This window comes from Phyllobates terribilis, unplaced genomic scaffold, assembly GCF_046119375.1.
Source record: "Phyllobates terribilis strain yellow unplaced genomic scaffold, ASM4611937v1 Scaffold_11__3_contigs__length_659146591, whole genome shotgun sequence".
NCBI classification, from domain to species: Eukaryota; Metazoa; Chordata; class Amphibia; order Anura; family Dendrobatidae; genus Phyllobates; species Phyllobates terribilis.
In genome coordinates this window covers 394,460,145-394,478,559 of record NW_027362771.1, presented here as the reverse complement: position 1 = coordinate 394,478,559, position 18,415 = coordinate 394,460,145, and the positions used below count along the sequence as shown (strand labels likewise).

Here is an 18,415-nt window from a genome sequence, read left to right as displayed (position 1 = left end):
GAGGGACGTGACTAGGGGCCTCGCCAGATCCGACCATGGACGCAAGGCGGCTTAATCGACTCCGTGGTCCGAGGAGGGACGAGGGAGGTGGCCCAGGTACAACTCCAGGTCAGTCCCCGGTCACACAGCTGTTGACCTACACCGAGGAATGTAGGAATGGGCAGGTTTGGCTGGTATACAGACAGGCGGGTACTGGCAGGTAGGTAACCAACTGGATAGGGACCAGTACAGACTGGGATACAGGAATAAAACCGCAGGTGCGGACGGGAAGCGGAGCAGGGCAGGGCAGAGCTGCGCCGCAGGTGCATACGGGAAGCGGAGCAGGCCAGGGCAGAGCCGCTCCATAGGTGCGGACGGGAAGCGGAGCAGGGCAGGGCAGAGCCACGCCGCAGGTGCGGACGGGAAGTGGAGCGGGGCAGGGAAGAGCCGCGCCGCAGGTGAGGACGGGAAGCGGAGCATGGCAGAGCTGCGCCGCAGATGCGGACGGGAAGCGGAGCGGAGCAGGTCAGAGCCACGCCGCAGGTGCGGACCGGAAGCGGAGCAGAACAGAGCCGCAGGTGCGAACGGGAAGCTGAGCAGAGCAGAGCCGCAGGTGCGGACGGGAAGCGGAGCAGGGCAGAGCAGAGCCGCAGGTGCGGATGGGAAGCAGAGCAGGGCAGAGCAGAGACGCAGGTGCAGACGGGAAGTGGAGCAGGGCAGAGCAGAGCCGCACGTTGAGTATTTGGTCCCAGGCGGTGATGAAATGTTGCGGCGTTTCATATACAAACATACATGGCTGCGATCGTACAGCCAGTGGCTGATACATGATGCCCATGGTTTGGGCAGCATGTATCACCTGTCAGGTTGTTCCCTTTAAAAAAGGTAAAGAAATCAGAAGCATAAAAAAATGCAATCTTTTTTTAAACAAAATATTCTACTAAAATCTCCAGCAGAGTCAGATTCTCCTGCAGCAGAACCAGTGGAGAAGTGTCAACAGAATAAAAAATCAACAGGTTGTCTGTGCAATGTGTAGGCATGCCAAAACCTTCGACGAGAGATGCTGTTTTTAGTTACTCTACACTTTGACATAGATGGGGAATCTCCACTATTTATTCAGAATGCTCCAAAGGTTTATTTACTACTTAATAACCAGGCCAGAAAGGGCCTTAAAGGGGTAATCTGTTGTTTGTCTGCAGCATTGACATCACATACACAGTGCAGCAGACAACTACTGAGCTGAGTGATCCACCAATGTAGATGGCATGAGCCACTGAGTTCATGGATTGTCTGCAGCGCTGTTGATGTGCTATCAGTGCTGCAGACAAACAAAAGAGGCTGGGGCAGTGGCAGAGACACAGCGTTGGACCCAGGTAAGATAAGTTAAGAAGTTTGTTTTTCTATGATGAATTATGCCTGGGGACAATAATTTTCTGAATCCTGAAAACCACTTTGATTTTTTTTGTCTTTACCTCTCCTCTTTTTTATGTTTTGACATGACTTGGCTGTATGAGGCTTTGTTTTATGCATTAGAAATCAAGCAATATTTTTAGTGCCCATTTGGGCTACATATAAATTACTGTGTCATTTATATAACTTGTTTTTATGCAAATATAAAAAAGCTATCTTTTATTTACTTTTTTTTACAATGTTTATGTTTCACACCAATAACCTGTTTAGGCTAAGTGCCCACGATGCAGAAATGCTGCAGATTTTTTCCGCATCTCCCTGGCAGGAAAAACGTATGCGGATTTTACATGCGTTTTTCCTTCCAGGTAGAAGCGTTTGTCGAGCGTTTTTACATGCATTTCCGCATGTGGGTTGAGAAGCGCTTTCCAAGCGATTTTAGCATCACTTGGAAAGTTCTTGAAAACTTGGTCACACTATATAAAGCCATGAAACTGGCAGCTGTCGTGTGACCTGTCACATGACTAAATGACGTCACCGCAGGTCCTTTTAGACCATCGCGAGCCGTACAAGAGACCGGACTCATCGTACAGGAGACCGGGGGCCATCAGAAGGTAAGTATAATGGATTTTTTTATTTTAAATTCTTTTTTTTACAAGTTCTATGGTACCTGGATCTGGAGGAGAGTCTTCTCTTCTCCAGACCCGGGTACCATCCGCACATTGAATCGCTTAATATCTGCATGTGCACATGTAGTGATGCGGATATTAAGCGATTCAATGCAAGTCAATGGCGGCAATTACGCTGTGTGTCCGCAAAATTAATGGACATGCTGCATATTTTTCTGCAATGATAATCCGCAGTGGAAATTTCCGCAGCATGTGCATAGCACATGCGGATTATCATTAGGGGCCATGGGGCACGTATTACCAAGCGTTTTTGAAGCGTTTTCGCTGCGGAAATTCCGCGGCAAAAAAACACTTGAAAAATGCATAGTGGGCACACTGCCTTAATGAATTCTCCAGATTATTACGGTCACGAGGGTACCTTTGTTTTTTTCATTTTTTGCAGATATTTTATACATAATACATTACATAACACTAATTGATCGCTGTATATCTGGTGAAGTAGAAGACAGCAGTGGTGATAAACCACTTCTGTCGTTTCCACATGTGACTTACAGCCGGGGACTGAACCTGCTCCTGCCAGACTGCAGGGGAAGGAGTTTTATCCCTGTGCCGTAAACGTACCTTAGGACTAGGTTATAGCCCAGAACCAAGCACCATAAATGTATCAGATGCAGAGTTATCTAAGTATACACATTACTTCAGACATCTGTGACCCCTACAAATGTCTCTGGCAGAAGCTTGCCCGATGTGGAAACAAATGAGTGGGCAATTGACATGCAGAAGTTCAATGATCATACTTCCTTCATACAAATTACATTATTGGTCAACCTTGTTACAATGTCTATAGCCAGTTTATGCTGTAAGACATTTCTGACACACTAGGCTATCTGTGAATGTTTTAGGAAAATTAATTACGAACCAATAGTATTATTTAAATTTAAATAGGAGAGGACTCAAGATAAAAGTCACGATCTCCAAAAATCAATAAAAACACGAAGCACTATAAAAATGCCATGCTTCCTGGCAAATGGCATAATGAATATAAGAAAAATTCTGCACAATTGATAATAATAATAGATGAGGTTCACAGATAGAGCTCAAATGAAGGAGACAAAAAGGGGAATATAGAAAAGGTGAAAGAGTGTATATAAATATATTAGTGTTGCGTGAACGTGCTCAGATAATGCGTTATCCAAGCACGCTCGAGTCCTAACCGAGTATCTTCAGCGTGCTCACAAAATATGTTTGCGCCTCCGCGGCTGCATGTCTTGCGGCTGTTAGACAGCCGTGAATCATGCAGCTGCGGCGATGCAAACATATTTTGAGAAGACGACGAAGATACTTGGTTAGGACTTGAGCGTGCTCAGATAACGCATTATTCGAGCACGTTCGCGCAACAATAATTTATATACATATATATACAGTACAGACCAAAAGTTTGGACACACCTTTTCATTTAAAGATTTTTCTGTATTTTCATGACTTTCAAAATTGTACATTCACACTGAAGGCATCAAAACTATGAATTAACACATGTGGAATTATATACTTAACAAAAAAGTGTGAAACAACTGAAAATATGTCTTATATTCTAGGTTCTTCAAAGTAGCCACCTTTTGCTTTGATGACTGCTTTGCACACTCTTGGCATTCTCTTGATGAGCTTCAAGAGGTAGTCACCGGAAATGGTTTTCACTTCACAGGTGTGCCCTGTCAGGTTTAATAAGTGGGATTTCTTGCCTTATAAATGGGGTTGGGACCATTGGTTGTGTTGTGCAGAAGTCAGGTGGATACACAGCTGATAGTCCTACTAAATAGACTGTTACAATTTATATTATGGCAAGAAAAAAGCAGCTAAGTAAAGAAAAACGAGTGGCCATCATTGCTTTAAGAAATGAAAGAAACTGGCTCACATGACGACCGCCCCAGGAAAGGAAGACCAAGAGTCACCTCTGCTTCTGAGGATAAGTTTATCCAAGCCACCAGCCTCAGAAATCGCAGGTTAACAGCAGCTCAGATTAGAGACCAGGTCAATGCCACACAGAATTCTGGCAGCAGACACATCTCTACAACAACTGTTAAGAGGAGACTTTGTGCAGTAGGCCTTCATGGTTAAATGGCTGCTAGGAAACCACTGCTAAGGATAGGCAACAAGCAGAAGAGACTTGTTAGGGCTAAAGAACACAAGGAATGGACATTAGACCAGTGGAAATCTGTGCTTTGGTCTGATGAGTCTAAATTTGAGATCTTTGGTTCCAACCACCGTGTCTTTGTGCGACACAGAAAAGGTGAACGGATGGACTCTACATGCCTGGTTCCCACCATGAAGCATGGAGGAGGAGGTGTGATGGTGTGGGGGTGCTTTGCTGGTGACACTGTTGGGGATTTATTCAAAATTCAAGGCATACTGAACCAGCATGGCTACCACAGCATCTTGCAGCACCATGCTATTCCATCCGGTTTGCGTTTAGTTGGACCATCATTTATTTTTCAACAGGACAATGACCCCAAACACAACTCCAGGCTGTGTAAGGGCTATTTGACCAAGAAGGAGAGTGATGGGGTGCTACGCCAGATGACCTCGCCTCCACAGTCACCAGACCTGAACCCAATCGAGATGGTTTGGGGTGAGCTGGACCGCAGAGTGAAGGCAAAAGGGCCAACAAGTGCTAAGCATCTCTGGGAACTCCTTCAAGATTGTTGGAAGACCATTTCCGGTGACTACCTCTTGAAGCTCATCAAGAGAATGCCAAGAGTGTGCAAAGCAGTCATCAAAGCAAAAGGTGGCTACTTTGAAGAACCTAGAATATAAGACATATTTTCAGTTGTTTCACACTTTTTTGTTAAGTATATAATTCCACATGTGTTAATTCATAGTTTTGATGCCTTCAGTGTGAATGTACAATTTTCATAGTCATGAAAATACAGAAAAATCTTTAAATGAGAAGGTGTGTCCAAACTTTTGGTCTGTACTAGTACAGACCAAAAGTTTGGACACATCTTCTTATTTGAAGATTTTTCTGTATTTTCATGACTATGAAAATTGTACATTCACACTGAAGGCATCAAAACTATGAATTAACACATGTGGAATTATATACTTAACAAAAAAGTGTGAAACAATTGAAAATATGTCTTATATTCTAGGTTCTTCAAAGTAGTCACCTTTCGCTTTGATGACTGCTTTGCACACTCTTGGCATTCTCTTGATGAGCTTCAAGAGGTAGTCACCGGAAATGGTTTTCACTTCACAGGTGTGCCCTGTCAGGTTTAATAAGTGGGATTTCTTGCCTTATAAATGGGGTTGGGACCATCAGTTGTGTTGTGCAGAAGTCTGGTGGATACACAGCTGATAGTCCTACTGAATAGACTGTTAGAATTTGTATTATGGCAAGAAAAAAGCAGCTAAGTAAAGAAAAACAAGTGGCCATCAATACTTTAAGAAATGAAGGTCAGTCAGTGCGAAAAATTGCGCGAACTTTGAAAGTGTCCCCAAGTGCAGTTGTAAAAACCATCAAGCGCTACAAAGAAACTGGCTCACATGAGGACCGCCCCAGGAAAGGAAGACCAAGACTCACCTCTGCTTCTGAGGATAAGTTTATCCTAGTCACCAGCCTCAGAAATCGTAGGTTAACAGCAGCTCAGATTAGAGACCAGGTCAATGCCACACAGAGTTCTAGCAGCAGACACATCTCTACAACAACTGTTAAGAGGACACTTTGTGCAGCAGGCCTTCATGGTAAAATAGCTGCTAGGAAGCCACTGCTAAGGACAGGCAACAAGCAGCAGAGACTTGTTTGGGCTAAAGAACACAAGGAATGGACATTAGAGCAGTGGAAATCTGTGCTTTGGTCTGATGAGTCCAAATTTGAGATCTTTGGTTCCAACCACCGTGTCTTTGTGCGACGCAGGAAAAGTGAACGGATGGACTCTACATGCCTGGTTCCCATCGTGAAGCATGGAGGAGGAGGTGTGATGGTGTGGGGGTGCTTTGCTGGTGACACTGTTGGGGATTTATTCAAAATTGCAGGCATACTGAAGCAGCATGGCTACCACAGCATCTTGCAGCGGCATGCTATTCCATCCGGTTTGCTTTTAGTTGGACCATCATTTATTTTTCAACAGGACAATGACCCCAAACACACCTCCAGGCTGTGTAAGGGCTATTTGACCAGTCACCAGACCTGAACCCAATCGAGATGCTTTGGGGAGAGCTGGACCGCAGAGTGAAGGCAAAAGGGCCAACAAGTGCTAAGCATCTCTGGGAACTCCTTCAAGATTGTTGGAAGACCATTTCCGGTGACTACCTCTTGAAGCTCATCAAGAGAATGCCAAGAGTGTGCAAAGCAGTCATCAAAGCAAAAGGTGGCTACTTTGAAGAACCTAGAATATAAGACTTATTTTCAGTTGTTTCACACTTTTTTGTTAAGTATATAATTCCACATGTGTTAATTCATAGTTTTGATGCCTTCAGTGTGAATGTACAATTTTCATAGTCATGAAAATACAGAAAAATCTATAAATGAGAAGATGTGTCCAAACTTTTGGTCTGTACTGTATATATATATATATATAAATGTAACCTTCAATCATCAAACATGGACTCATACACTGAGGATAGTCAGTAGAGATATACAGAATATGCAGCCATTTACAATGTATTAGGGATTCACTGCCACAGAACAAAAACAAGTAGGAAGGCATATGTTTGACATGACATCATATACAGTGCTGGCCAAAAGTATTGGCACCCCTGCAATTCTGTCAGATAATACTCAGTTTCTTCCTGAAAATGATTGCAATCACAAATTCTTTGGTATTATTCTCTTCATTTAATTTGTCTTCAATGAAAAAAACACAAAAAGAATTGTCCTAAAGCCAAATTGGATATAATTCCACACCAAACCTAAAAAAAGGGGGTGGACAAAAGTATTGGCACCCTTTGAAAAATCATGTGATGCTTCTCTAATTCGTGTAATTAACAGCACCTGTAACTTACCTGTGGCACCTAACAGGTGTTGGCAATAACTAAATCACACTTGCAGCCAGTTAACATGGATTAAAGTTGACTCAACCTCTGTCCTGTGTCCTTGTGTGTACCACATTGAGCATGGAGAAAAGAAAGAAGACCAAAGAACTGTCTGAGGACTTGAGAAACCAAATTGTGAGGAAGCATGAGCAATCTCAAGGCTACAAGTCCATCTCCAAAGACCTGAATGTTCCTGTGTCTTCCGTGCGCAGTGTCATCAAGAAGTTTAAAGCCCATGGCACTGTGGCTAACCTCCCTAGATGTGGACAGAAAAGAAAAATTGACGAGAGATTTCAACGCAAGATTGTGCGGATGGTGGATAAAGAACCTCGACTAACATCCAAACAAGTTCAAGCTGCCCTGCAGTCCGAGGGTGCAACAGTGTCAACCCGTACTATCCGTCGGCGTCTGAATGAAAAGGAACTGTATGGTAGGATACCCAGGAAGACCCCACTTCTTACCCCGAGACATAAAAAAAGTCAGACTGGAGTTTGCCAAAACTTACCTGAGAAAGCCTAAAACGTTTTGGAAGAATGTTCTCTGGTCAGATGAGACAAAAGTAGAGCTTTTTGGGAAAAAGCATCAACATAGAGTGTACAGGAAAAAAAAAGAGGCATTCAAAGAAAAGAACACGGTCCCTAAAGTCAAACATGGCGGAGGTTCCCTGATGTTTTGGGGTTGCTTTGCCGCCTCTGGCACTGGACTGCTTGACCGTGTGCAAGGCATTATGAAGTCTGAAGACTACCAACAAATTTTGCAGCATATTGTAGGGCCCAGTGTAAGAAAGCTGGGTCTCCCTCAGAGGTCATGGGTCTTCCAGCAGGACAATGACCCAAAACACACTTCCAAAAGCACTATAAAATGGTTTTAGAGAAAGCACTGGAGACTTCTAAGGTGCCCAGCAATGAGTCCAGACCTGAATCCCATAGAACACCTGTGGAGAGATCTCAAAATGGCAGTTTGGAGAAGGCACCCTTCAAATATCAGGGACCTGGAACAGTTTGCCAAAGAAGAATGGTCTACAATTCCAGCAGAGCATTGTAAGAAACTCATTGATGGTTACCGGAAGCGGTTGTTCGCAGTTATTTTGGCTAAAGGTTGTGCAACTAAGTATTAGGCTGAGGGTGCCAATACTTTTGTCCGGCCCTTATTTGGAGTTTTGTGTGAAATGATCAATGATTTGATTTTTGCTTCATTCTTGTAGTGCCGGCGTCCCTGCCCTCTGCTAGGCAGGGACGCTGCTCCCCTCACCGCTCTGCTCCGTGCCCGGCATCTTCCCCCCGCTCTGCTGTCAGCGCGCGCTCCGTCCCGGCGTCCTCCTCCTGCTCTGCTCTCAGCGCGCGCTCCTTCCCGGCCCCTGTGCTTAGGGCGCGCGCGCGCTCCCCTCCTCTTAAAGGGGCCGCGCGCGCCGCCCTAAAGAGTCCCCGGCCAATGGCCGGAGGACTTCATCATATATAAGGCACCTCCTCCAAAATGGAGGTGCCCGAGCAATGTTGTTTGCACCTGTGTCTCACCTGTGCTTCAGCCCTCAGGTCCCGTTGCCAGTTACCTGCCAGTTACCTGCCAGTTTCCTGCCAGTTTCCTGCTAGTTACCTGCCAGTTACCTGCCTGATTCCTGCCTGAATACTTGTTACCTGTCTGCCAGTCTGAGGTCCGACGGTCCGCCTTACTACTCCTGTCAGTCTGTCTAAAGGACCAGCCTGCCCGCTCACCTGGGAGCGCATATCAGCTACCTGCCTGCTTGCCTGAGGTCCGACGGTCTGCCTTACTACTCCGGTCAGTCTGTCTATGGACCAGCTTGCCCGCTCACCTGGGAGCGCTTCTCCGTTATCTGCCTGCTTGCCAGCCCGGAGGCTCCGTTGTCACGTGCTGTGACCACCAGCTATCTCAGAGACTCTTGCCCGCTCACCTGGGAGCGCATCTCCGTTACCTGCCTGCTTGCCAGCCTGGAGGTCCCGTTGTCACGTGCGGTGACCACCAGCTATTCCAGAGACTCTTGCCCGCTCACCTGGGAGCGCTTCTCCGTTACCTACCTGCCTGCCAGCCCGGAGGTTCCGCCGTCACGTGCCGTGACCACCTGCTATTCCAGAGACTCTCGCTTGCTCACCTGGGAGCACACTTCTACCATCTGCCTGCTAGCCTACCCGGAGGCTCTGCCATCACAGGTCGTACCTACCCCTTACCCAGAGACTGCCCTGATCACTTGCCGTAACTCCCTGTCCGTTCACCCAGAGACTGCCACCCGCTCCCTTACAAGGGCCGCCCCCTTGTATAGTAGCTCAGAGGTTCCGCCTCCCGGACCCGTTACAGTTTGCTCGGGCCATGGAACCCGGTGGCACCCAAGCTCCCTCGCTCACGGACCTGTGTCATGAACTGTCCCGTCAAAGGTCCCAACAGGAGTCCATCCTGGGTCACCTGCGGAATGTCAATACTCGCCTGGACACTCTGACTGCACCACCTGCAGCCACTGCCAGTACCATGACTCGCAACCCGGCAGCTCCGCTACCCACTAATACCATGGTAACCTATCCCGGTCCCCGGCTGTCTGCACCTCCTCGCTTCGGAGGCGACTCCGTCCAGGCTCGGGGCTTCATAAATCAGTGCACCCTGCACTTTGAACTTTTGTCCCATCAGTTTAATTCCGACCGGGCCAAAATTGCCTTTATCATGTCCCATCTCACCGGGGAGGCCCTGGCCTGGCTAAATCCTCTATGGGAGAGAGGAGACCCCCTGGTGTCCAACTTGCCTGCTTTTCTCTTGGCTTTCCGGAAAGTCTTCGACGAACCCGGACGGAAGACCTCATCCGCATCCTCTCTGCTACGCCTCCGTAAGGAGGGTCTCACCGTGGGCCAATATGCCATACGGTTCCGCACCCTTGCCTCGGAGCTGGCCTGGGATAACGACGCTCTGGTATCCGTCTTCTGGGAGGGTCTGTCCGGTCGTATTAAAGATGAACTTGCTGGTCGGGACATTCCTACCTCTCTCGATGATCTAATAACCCTTGCCACCCGGATTGACCTACGGTTCCAGGAGCGTGCCAAAGAGGTCACCCGTGAGAGAAGGATTCCACGTTTAGCTCCTACTTTCCAGAAACCCGTCATTCCCTCCATCTCTCCCCAGGTACACTCTCCTGAGCCTATGCAGGTCGACCAGACCAAGATGGTCAAAACCCGTCAGGACTCACGCCGTGCCGAGGGGAGCTGCTTCTACTGTGGCAGTAAGGAGCACCGGATCCGTGCCTGCCCGGAGAGGTCGGGAAACGCCTGTGTCTAGGTTCGCTCAGAGAGGTCCACCTAGACAAGAATAAATCCTCTCCATCCCTGCTGTTGTCAGTTTCGATCATCTACGGGGAGAACCGTTATTTCGAACTAGCCCAACTTGACTCTGGAGCAGCCGGGAACCTTATTTCACAGTCCCTGGTTGAGAAATACCGCATCCCCACCAAACCTCTGGCTGTACCCTTGTCTGTCGCTGCCGTGGATGGGGGCCTCTTACCTCGCCCCATTCAACTCATCACCGAATCCATTACCCTGCAGGTGGGAATGCTGCATTCTGAAAGTATCTCCTTTCATGTTCTGCCTGGACTCTCTCACGCCCTCTTGCTCAGTCTGCCCTGGCTCCAGAGACATGCACCCGTGCTAGACTGGCAAACCGGAGAGGTCCTTCGCTGGGGACAAGACTGTCATAAAACCTGCCTGGTTCCCGTCCATCCCGTCCGTCCCTCTCCTACCCCAGCTAATCTACCTGGACTTCCGATTCCTTATTGGTCTTATGCAGATGTCTTTAATAAAAAGGAGGCAGAGACATTACCACCACATAGACCATACGACTGTCCCATCGATCTGCTACCCGGTACTACTCCTCCCCGTGGGCGTATCTATCCTTTATCCGCTGCTGAGACCCGGTCAATGTCCGAATATATTGAGGAGAATCTGGCCAGAGGATTCATCCGGAAATCTACCTCCCCGGCGGGAGCAGGCTTCTTTTTCGTCAAAAAGAAGGACGGCTCTCTCCGTCCCTGTATAGACTATAGAGGCCTAAACCTGATCACGGTGAAGAATAAGTACCCCCTTCCGCTCATTCCAGAATTATTTGATCGTCTGAGGGGGGCTAGGATCTTCACCAAACTGGACCTTCGTGGGGCGTACAACCTGGTTCGTATTCGTCAGGGGGATGAATGGAAGACGGCATTCAACACCCGGGACGGCCACTATGAATACCTGGTAATGCCCTTTGGTCTCTGTAACGCTCCTGCCGTCTTTCAAGAGTTGGTCAATGACATCTTCCGGGACCTTCTCTACTCCTGCGTAGTGGTGTACCTGGACGACATCTTGGTCTTCTCTCCGGATCTCCAGACTCACCGGAGGGACGTTCGTCAGGTCCTGCTCAGGCTAAGGCAGAACCATCTCTACGCTAAATTTGAGAAGTGCCTCTTTGAGCAGACCTCGCTTCCGTTTCTGGGCTACATTATCTCTCAGACCGGCCTACAAATGGATCCTGAGAAACTGTCTGCCATCGAGAAATGGCCCCGACCGGAGGGGTTGAAGGCCATTCAGCGATTCCTGGGCTTCGCCAACTACTACCGCCTCTTCATACCACACTTCTCTTCCCGGACGGCCCCAATTTCTGCGCTCACCCGTAAAGGTACTAATCCCAAAGAGTGGCCACCCGAAGCAGAGGAGGCCTTTCTTTCCCTTAAACAGGCCTTCTCTTCCGCCCCGGTGCTGCATCGCCCAGATGGCAACAAGCAGTTCTTCCTGGAAGTTGACGCCTCCTCCTCTGGAGCCGGAGCGGTACTTACTCAAAAATCATCTTCCGGGAGGATGGTAACTTGTGGCTTCTTCTCTAAACTCTTCTCCTCCTCTGAGCACAACTATTCCATAGGAGACCGAGAGTTATTGGCCATCAAACTGGCATTGGAGGAGTGGCGTTACCTGCTCGAGGGGGCTCTTCACCCGGTAATAATTTACACTGACCACAAGAACTTGGCTTACCTCCAGCATGCCCAGAGACTTAACCCGCGCCAAGCCCGGTGGTCCTTGTTTTTTGCTCGTTTTGATTTTGTCCTTCATTTTCGCCCGGCTGACAAAAACGTCAAGGCGGACGCCTTGTCTCGGTCCTTTCTGGTGTCTGATCTCGAGGAGGATCCGAAACATATCATCGATCCCGCCAGAGTAATGCAGGTGGCTCCCGTGAGTCTAAATCGTCTTCCTCCTGGTAAGACGTTCGTACCAGTACCTGATCGGGAGAAGATCCTACACTGGGGTCATTCGTCTAAACTAGCTGGCCACGCCGGTCAGAAGAAGACCCTCCAGCTTATTACCCGGCACTACTGGTGGCCTAACCTGCACAAGGATGTAATAGACTTCGTTTCTGCCTGTGTGTCCTGCGCCCGCAACAAAGTTCCGAGACACCTGCCGGCCGGCCGCCTCCTGCCTCTGCCAGTACCTGCTGCCCCCTGGCAGCATATAGCGATGGACTTCATTACTGATCTGCCCGTCTCTGCCGGTTGTACGGTCATTTGGGTGGTCGCTGGCCGCTTCTCCAAGATGGCTCACTTCATTCCACTGCCAGGTCTTCCGTCTGCACCCGAGCTGGCTAAAGACTTTATCCGCCACATCTTCTGTCTTCATGGCCTGCCCCGTCACATCGTGTCGGATCGTGGGGTACAGTTCACTTCCCGTTTCTGGAGAGCCACTTGTAAATTGCTGGACGTCACCCTGGACTTCTCCTCCGCTTACCACCCACAGTCTAATGGTCAAGTGGAGCGGATCAATCAGAACCTGACCAGTTACCTTCGGCACTTCGTTAATGCCCACCATTCTGACTGGGTGGATCTCCTGCCATGGGCCGAATTCTCGTACAACAATCACGAGAGCGAGTCTTCCTCCAAATCCCCGTTTTTTGTAGTCTACGGTCAGCATCCTCGGATCCCGTTTCCCGTCTCCACCTCGGCGGACAATCCGGCTGCGGAATCTCTTGTTAACAAATTTTCCTCCATATGGGAGAGTACCCGGTCCGCACTCCTTCTGTCATCCGAGCGTATGAAAAGACACGCTGACAAAAAACGTCTGGACCCTCCTCAATTCCGCCCTGGGGATAAAGTCTGGCTCTCGTCCAAATATGTCCGGCTCAAGATCCCTTCCTATAAGTTAGGGCCTCGGTTCATCGGCCCACTGGAGGTCATCAGTCAGATCAACCCGGTGGCCTATAAATTGAAACTCCCGGCCAACTTACGGATCCCTAACTCCTTCCATGTGTCTCTCCTCAAACCTGTGGTGCTTAACTCTTTTTCCAAGTCTACAGGTACGCCTCCTGCTCCGGTTTCTGCTGAGGACGAGTTTGAGGTAGAGAACATTCTTGCCACCAAAAGGGTAAGAGGAAAGACCTTTTTCCTGGTAGATTGGAAGGGGTTTGGTCCTGAGGAGAGAACGTGGGAGCCCCGGGAGAACATCCATGCCCCTCTCATCCTAGCTAAATTTCTGTCTGGCCTAAAAAAGGGGGGGCCTAAAGGGGGGGGTACTGTAGTGCCGGCGTCCCTGCCCTCTGCTAGGCAGGGACGCTGCTCCCCTCACCGCTCTGCTCCGTGCCCGGCATCTTCCCCCCGCTCTGCTGTCAGCGCGCGCTCCGTCCCGGCGTCCTCCTCCTGCTCTGCTCTCAGCGCGCGCTCCTTCCCGGCCCCTGTGCTTAGGGCGCGCGCGCGCTCCCCTCCTCTTAAAGGGGCCGCGCGCGCCGCCCTAAAGAGTCCCCGGCCAATGGCCGGAGGACTTCATCATATATAAGGCACCTCCTCCAAAATGGAGGTGCCCGAGCAATGTTGTTTGCACCTGTGTCTCACCTGTGCTTCAGCCCTCAGGTCCCGTTGCCAGTTACCTGCCAGTTACCTGCCAGTTTCCTGCCAGTTTCCTGCTAGTTACCTGCCAGTTACCTGCCTGATTCCTGCCTGAATACTTGTTACCTGTCTGCCAGTCTGAGGTCCGACGGTCCGCCTTACTACTCCTGTCAGTCTGTCTAAAGGACCAGCCTGCCCGCTCACCTGGGAGCGCATATCAGCTACCTGCCTGCTTGCCTGAGGTCCGACGGTCTGCCTTACTACTCCGGTCAGTCTGTCTATGGACCAGCTTGCCCGCTCACCTAGGAGCGCTTCTCCGTTATCTGCCTGCTTGCCAGCCCGGAGGCTCCGTTGTCACGTGCTGTGACCACCAGCTATCTCAGAGACTCTTGCCCGCTCACCTGGGAGCGCATCTCCGTTACCTGCCTGCTTGCCAGCCCGGAGGTCCCGTTGTCACGTGCGGTGACCACCAGCTATTCCAGAGACTCTTGCCCGCTCACCTGGGAGCGCTTCTCCGTTACCTACCTGCCTGCCAGCCCGGAGGTTCCGCCGTCACGTGCCGTGACCACCTGCTATTCCAGAGACTCTCGCTTGCTCACCTGGGAGCACACTTCTACCATCTGCCTGCTAGCCTACCCGGAGGCTCTGCCATCACAGGTCGTACCTACCCCTTACCCAGAGACTGCCCTGATCACTTGCCGTAACTCCCTGTCCGTTCACCCAGAGACTGCCACCCGCTCCCTTACAAGGGCCGCCCCCTTGTATAGTAGCTCAGAGGTTCCGCCTCCCGGACCCGTTACAATTCTCTTTTGTGTTTTTTCCTTGCAAGCAAATTAAATGAAGAGAATAATACCAAAGAATTTGTGATTGCAATCATTTTCAGGAAGAAACTGAGTGTTATCTGACAGAATTGCAGGGGTGCCAATACTTTTGGCCAGCACTGTATATGTATATATATAAATGAATATCTACAATGTTACAACTGACTATAATAATAATAATCTTTTTATTTAAATAGCACCAACATATTCTGCAGTGCTTTACAATTCAGACAATTTACAGACATTATTGGCACTGTCCCCATTGGGGCTCACAATCTACATTCCCTATCAGTATGTCTTTGGAGTGTGGGAGGAAACCAGAGAACCTGGAGGAAACCCATGCAAACTCCTTGCAGATGTTGTCCTTGGTGGGATTTGAACCCAGGACCTCAGTGCTGCAAGGCTACAGTGCTAACCACTGAGCCACCTTGCTGCCCTACATAATAGTTTAGACATATGTAATCCATATGTTACATGTGATGTGAGAGAAGAGGCTGAAACACCTTACCCATGTCCCAGAGTGTACTCCACAATACCCCAATGTATGTTTCGAGTGGGCTTCTTCGGGGGGGGGGGGGGGGGGGGTAGAGTGGTTTAAGTGTGAGTGTTGTGTCCATATATAATACCCATGCCAGATAAGTGTCATGGAGTCATTACTGCGGAGCATGCACCGCAATGTTCGTGCCAGTATAGTGTTGAATTTGGCAAAACAGGTGGCACGCAGAGGTCAGGGGGTGCACTTCCTGTGATGTAAGCGCAAATGTACCGTATGAACGCCGAGAGCAGAGCACAAGGCGCATGGACTCATGAGGCATGCGCACCACAGACTCCATTTTCGTGAAACTCAAGGGGGCTGCCATGTCCGTATTATAGCATACAAAGTGAATATGAATGTAAAGTGCATGATATAACTAACATTAATTTAATAAAACTACCATATCAAGAATGATAGAATATGGAGTGAATGTGAAAAAAGTGCAAAGTGCATGATGTGAAAAAGTAGTTATAACATTTAAAAATGAAAAATAAAAATGATGAAAATAAGAAAGAATGAAAAAAATAAATGTGAAAAAGATAATGATAAAGAGATATATTGATAAACAGGAAAAAAAGTAATATAAAAATATAATTACAGTCATGGCCAAAAGTGTTGGCACCCTTGAACTTGTTCCAGAAAATGAAGTATTTCTCCCAGGAAATTATTGCAATTACACATGTTTTGTTATACATACAGTTAGGTCCATATATATTTGGACAGAGACAACATTTTTCTAGTTTTGGTTCTAGACATTACCGCAATGAATTTTAAACAAAAACAATTCAGATGCAGTTGAAGTTCAGACTTTTAGCTTTCATTTGAGGGTATCCACATTAAAATTGGATGAAGGGTTTAGGAGTTTCAGCTCCTTAACATGTGCCACCCTGTTTTTAAAGGGATCAAAAGTAATTGGACAATTGACTCCAAGGCTATTTCATGGACAGGTGTGGGCAATCCCTTCGTTATGTCATTCTGAATTAAGCAGATAAAAGACCTGGAGTTGATTTGAGGTGCGGTGCTTGCATTTGGAAGGTTTTGGTGTGAAGTAAACATGCGGTCAAAGGAGCTCTCCATGCAGGTGAAACAAGTTATAAGTATCCCTATTTCTCAACTGTCTAAAAGCTTCTTTTTCGTACAAATCAACTGGCCAGATCACAACGGTTCCCCCCTTATCTGCTAATTTGATGACAACATCCTCCAAAGTCTGGAGTTCTCTGATTACGTTGTATTTGGGTAAGATTATCATGTCTTACAAAATTAGGAATCTTTTTAAAAAAGTCTAGTTAAAATGTTCACATGTGGACATAAGGACGGGGGGGGGGGGGAGTCATTGATCTGGGCAGTATGGAATTAGGGGACCTACTTTTAGTATCAGAGGTCTGTTACCTCAATAATTCCTCAAGGACTAACAATGTTTCCTGCTCCGACTTGCTGTTAAGGCTTAAATCACATGTGTAATACCCCATACTTGTATTACTAATTCAACTCTGTAAGTTATTATGAATATGTCTATATGTGATTTGCTGCTGCACTGTTGGCACAGTAATAGTTAAAGTCTCGTCACTAGAATAGTTGCTAGGCAAGTAGCTTAGTGGGTGGAGTTGAACACATTTTTTTTCATACTGTCTGTAAAGTTGAACTGTTGTCATCAGCACGTGTTGCCTGTACTGCACCCTCATCGGCTGTTAACCTCTTGGTCTTTGAACGAGTAAAAGCTTACCATCTGTTTTACAGTTACCAAAGTCTCCTGGTTTCATCTCTCTCTTTCTGACCTCTTCCTACCCCTGTCTCCCTCCATACCAAACATCATGGGGAACGTCAACCACATCGAACACCATCAAAGAGAGGGCCTCCTCAGTGTCAGGCGTTGGGCACGGCTACCACCGACCGTGCAACGGGGACCAGAGTGGATCCGACCCATGCCCAGCGTACTGGAGGGCTTCCGCCCTGCGCTCTGGCGTGTTACACATGTAGGTTTGGAGTGTAATTTGTTCAAGATCAATTTAAGAGATGTACTGTAAGTCCTTCATGGCTGTAAAAAAATTAAATCTGTTTCTAGGTACAAAATTCAAACCAAGGCACAGCAGATCTCGCTCTGCATCAGAGAGGGTGTGAGATGACAGCTTAATTATCTCCAAGTTATTTTGTTTTTCTCTTCTTATGGAGCAGTAAGTTTCCGTCTATTTAGAGTTTTCCCTCTATTTGATTCAAGTGATGAATGATCTCACTCTTTTCTCTCCCATCCCCCAATTGTGCACCACCTTCACAGGATGACATAGATGAAAAAGAGTCTGATCTGTTTTGGGTAGTTGTTCTTATCCTATCATTAGTGCGCTTACATCTAAATACATGATTATTCTGAAAGCCCATCAAATCTCGTTGGTACTTTTTAAACTTGACTGACACAATTTATTTTTCCCATTTCTGGAACTCCTTATCCAAATCTTTATTATGAGAAATAAAGTATTCAGGTGATAGTTGATGTATAATAGCATTCTGTAATCTATTAATCTCCAAGTTAAGACCCTTCAATGAGGCCTCATTAGTTTGGATGAGGAGTTCCATAAATCCTTTAGAGCAGGTGGAAACCAGAGCTTCCCAACCATTTTTGAAACTTTCATCAGTGATAGGAAAAGAGGGAAAAACCTGGACACGTAGGTCCCTAGGTATCAGGCCCCTTGCCACGTATTTCTCAAAAAATGCCTTGTTCCACCATAGACCCATCCTCTTGTTGAAAGTTCCTTAATTTTATTAGTCTGATCCTTTGTTTCTCTGTAATTAGAATCTAAAATCACATTTGAGTCTTCACTGAAAACCTCATTATGCCTGTTCGCATGCTCCAAAGTCCATGTGTCCAGAAGAACAAGCTGTGATGACTCCATGACACTCACCTGGCGTGGATGTTATATATGGACACAAAACTCAAACTTAGACAGCTCTACCCCCGAAGAAACAAATGCGAAACGTGCGTTGGGGTATTTTGGAGTACACTCTAGGACATTGGTTTCAATCTCTTCCCTCACATCGCATGTAACATTTGGATTGTTTATGTCTACCCTATTATAGTCAGATGTAATATTGCAGGTATACATATATACATATGATGTCATGTCAAACATATACCTTCCTACTTGTTTTTGAACCCATAACATTGAGAGGGATTTGTCTGGATACATTTTGTTTA

General features: G+C 47.5%; 1 long non-coding RNA gene across 1 annotated transcript; it reads left to right on the top strand.

Annotated features, from left to right (window-relative positions):
* Positions 1-1,170: 1,170 nt before the first annotated feature.
* On the top strand, positions 1,171-17,399 carry LOC141165197 (uncharacterized). The gene is made up of 3 exons (XR_012251087.1): positions 1,171-1,349; positions 16,966-17,201; positions 17,291-17,399. It is a non-coding gene; the product is annotated as an uncharacterized lncRNA (long non-coding RNA).
* The last annotated feature ends 1,016 nt before the right edge of the window (positions 17,400-18,415 follow it).